Consider the following 4,471-nt stretch of genomic DNA (forward strand, 5'->3'; position numbering starts at 1 on the left):
TAAATGATGTTCTCTTAGATTTTCTTGTGTTGTTCCTACTTTTTAAGATATAGAGCTCCGAATGAAAAATTAGTTTTTTTTATCGCTTTGAAACAACCGCCATTTTTTATTCCCCCTACCTATACTTGGCAGACTCATCCATTTTGACTATTAATTATACATAGTTTTCATTAAAGTAATCAAAAATTGGGGTGAGATAACTGCCTTTTTTCTCCTCCTGAGCTCTTGTACTATTTAGAGAGAGCTCTAAAATTCATGTACCCATTGTATAGGCTAGGCAAAAAGCGAACCATTTTCCAATAGAAAATAATCCGATTTGTTTTTCCATAATTAAACTTCGAAAATAAATTTTTGTAAACTGTCGCCATATTTTATTCTTCCCAACCATTGTTGGCAGAGTCAGACATTTTTACTCTAAATTGTTTAATATAATAAAAAAATCACCGAGAGATCTCGTCACCACACACTCTTGACGACAACTCTTCAAGAGTCAGTTATTTTATTTTAAATATTTCTTTTCGAACATTCTATATATATTTTAGATTATTAATTGTACTCATTTATATTACTGTACATCATAAGATGGATATAAATTTATGTTAGCATATATTCCCTTTTCTTTCTTGTCCATTGTGTCATCTTTATCTTTACTTATATATTTTATTATATTAATTTCAATTACTCGTCATTTATATTTTCTTCTACACCTTTCATTATTTTTATTTCTTTATCTTCATGAGCACTGCCACATTTTTTTTGTATAATTCTAATAAGCAATATTATTGAAAAAAAAAATGAAATAACTTTTTTTGTTCTCCTCATGGTCTGTAAGTAGTGGAGGTGTTCTACAGGGATAAATGGCATATTATTATTTGAAAACTGTGTTACGATTTTTTTTAGTCCTACAAGGTGCCACGAATTCTTTTTAGCCCAAATATCTCGACTGGTTGAAAAAAAGAAAAGAAAATGAGAACTGGTGTTTTAAACAATAGAATGGAATTTCATCAGTTGAATAACAGTGACTGTTTTGGATCTTTGAACCATTGATAATAAATCTTCCATCATAACAACTATTATATAATCTGCTCGAGTGTGGTTATGTTAGCGTAGACGAAACACGCCTCTTCAAGGTCTATGTTAAAGTACATATAATATATATATATGTATATATGATGGACTTAATATTAGATTGTGATATTTATAAGACTCATCAGCTCATTTCATTGATTTTTTTTTCTATTTATACCTGTTTGTATTAATTACGAAACAAATTAGCTTTAAATTTATAATACTTTTACCAATAATATTATTTTTAAAAATATAATTCATTAAATAATTTTAAGACGTATGAGCCTTTCTAAAAAAAGAAAGAAATTTTATTTTTTGAAAGTTAAATGTTCAAATTATCCTTCATAAAAAATCTACAGTTATAAAGTTAATTTTGAATTACAGGAATAGTTTTGAAAACCCCTAACCTTCGATTTTTCTACACAAGTTGCAATAACATCAGACTTTACCAATCTACTCTATACTAATAGTACAAGATCCCGGTGGAAAAAAAAAAATCATTTGTCTAAGTTGATCAGTCTACCAAGCATAGTTAGGGAAATAAAAAATGCCGAATATATTTCACAACATTAAAAAGAATTATTTTTCATTTAAAGCTCTATATCATTAAAATTACCATCAATACTCGGAAACCTAATACATTATCATCCGAAAAAGAGTAAATTGTCTAAACTAATGAGCTGTTTTCGTTCGACAGTTACTTTGGGAAAATTATATCTCAGAAACCATTAGACGTACAGATGTCTGCAGCTCTCAAATTAAAGCTAATTTAATGAACTATAAAGCAGAGTTGGGCAAATATTATTCGAATGACGAGAGACGAATGATTTTTTATTCGTAAATTTTCTACTAATTTATAATCTATAATAAATTGGAATAATCAATTTTCGTACAAAACATATGATTAACTATCCGAATACTTTTTTCATTCGCCATTATTTTAGACGAATAATCAATTATTCGTACAAAACATATGATTAACCATACGATTACTTTTTTATTCGTCATTATTTTAAACGAATAATCAATTATTTGGGCAAAACAAATCGAATAACCATTTCAATACTTTTGTATTCGTCCATTTTATAGAAAAATAATCTCTTATTCGGAAAAATTAAATGATTAACCATCCGAATACGTTTGTATTTGTATAAAGACGACATTTTTTGTCTTACAGGTATACATAGATATATTTTATGATCGCGTATAGATTAATTTTAACTTTTCTGATTTCTAACATATAAGGGTCCATTTTTATGTTTTGGGATATGTAGAATAAGAAAATACTATCGCTTTATTTTAAATTTTCTGATTTCTAACATATTAAGGACCCTTTATATGTTTCGGGATATGTAGAATATGAAAATGCTATCGATTTTAAAACCGCGTATCGATTAATTTTAACTTTCTTGATTTCTAACATATTAAGGTCTCTTTATATATGTTGAGATATGTAGAATAAGAAAATTCTATCGATTTTAAGATTGGCTATCAATTTATTTGAACTTTTTTGATTTCCACCATGTTAGGGTACCTTTATGTTTTGAGATATGTAGAATATAAAAATACTATCGATTTATTTTAAGTTTTCTGATTTCTAACATGTTAGGGCCTCTTTATGTTTTGAGATATACATATTTCTTATCTTAGTTAAAATAAATCGATACGCGATCTTAAAATCGATAGTATTTTCATATTCTACATATCTCAAAACATATAAAGTGACCCTAACATGTTCGGGATCAAGAAAGTTAAAATAAATCGAAATGCGATAATTAAATAGGTGCGCGATCACAAAATCAATAGCATTTTTATTTTTGGCATATGTTGAAACATATAAAAAGGGACCCTAACATATTGGAAATCAGAAAAGTTCATATAAATTGATGAGCGATCTTAAAATCGATAGAATTTTCATATTCTGCATTCCTCTAAGCGTATAAAGGGACCGTAACATGTTAGGAATGAGAAAAGTTAAAAGAAATCAATACGCGATCTTAAAATCGATATCTTTTTCATATTCTGCATTCCTCAGAACGTATAAAGGGACCATAACATGTAAAGAAATCAATAAAGTAAAAATAAATCGATACGCCATGTTAAAATAGATAGAATTTTCATAATCTGCATATCCGAAAACCTAAAAATTGGTCCCTTAATTGGATTTATTAGAAATTTAAAAAATTAAAATAAATCTATTTGGGATCTTAAAATCGATAGCATTTTCAATTTGTAATCGTCTGAATATGTGAAATAGAACCCTCATACATTGGAAATTGAAGGTAGTAAAAAAATAAGTGAATTTAAAAAAAAAAAAATCAAATTTTTATTCGATTGAAATAGTAATTTAAATATTGGAATAAAAAGGTATTGGTAGTTTTTAGTCGTATTTTTATTCTAATAAAAAAGTATTCGTCTCTTGTCAATAGAATAATTTTTGCCCAAATCTGCTATAAAGTAGTTAATCACATTTATCTTCGTAGGAATTATAGTTTTCATTATATTTACGAAAATATATGTACATTTAATATACTTTATTGGGAACTATTCAATATAAACCGCTCTTTTAGGACTAATATTTATTCAATTTACTCTACTTCTAAGTAATGTTCACTTAGGATTTCTAGTGTTGTAGGTAGTATTAACAATATGAAGCTCCTAACGAAAAAATGTTTATTTAATGTTTTGAAACAGCCAACATTTTTTATTGCTCCGTGCTATACATGGCAATTTTGACTATTAATTATACATAGTTTTCATTATTTATTAAGTTGGAATGAAATAACTGACATTTTTCTCCTCTTCGGCTCTTGCATTAGATGGAAAACGAGCGTCCCTCATAAAGAAGGTGAAAATTTGAATTTTTGAAATAATAGTATACTATATCCTCCTTATTTTTATTTTGAACCAAAGTAGGACACATATACCGTAGTTATATAGTGAGTTTAATTAACTTTGCTATTGGAAAAAACAACACAAAATATTCTATTGTAGGAATCTTCCTACAATTCGGACTACCTAGTCCAATAAAGGTACCAAAATAGTGGAAGTAAACTATTTATTGTTAACCAACGTTTCGCCCCACTTTGCAGGGCTTCGTCAGAGCTCTGAAGAGAACAAATTAGAATATATGATATAAGATGAAACGTTTGAAGGGCTTTTCTTGGTTTGAAACTACTTTCTCTCCGTTACAAAGGCATTGGTGTGGTTGGCGTGCAAATATATTGATATTGTTTGGAAGAGCAGAAATGCAGCTAATGCATGCAGGAAATAAATAGTTTTATTTACCTGGGATTTGGACAAAATACTGAAGAGTTTGTTTGGTTGTTTAGTGGCGCCAAACTTCATTGGTCATCAACGCCATTTATATTTTATTTAATTTTGCTAATATTCGTTAAATTTT

The sequence above is a fragment of the Halyomorpha halys genome, unplaced genomic scaffold, assembly GCF_000696795.3.
Source record: "Halyomorpha halys isolate HHAL.00 unplaced genomic scaffold, Hhal_1.1 Scaffold318.1, whole genome shotgun sequence".
NCBI lineage: Eukaryota > Metazoa > Arthropoda > Insecta > Hemiptera > Pentatomidae > Halyomorpha > Halyomorpha halys.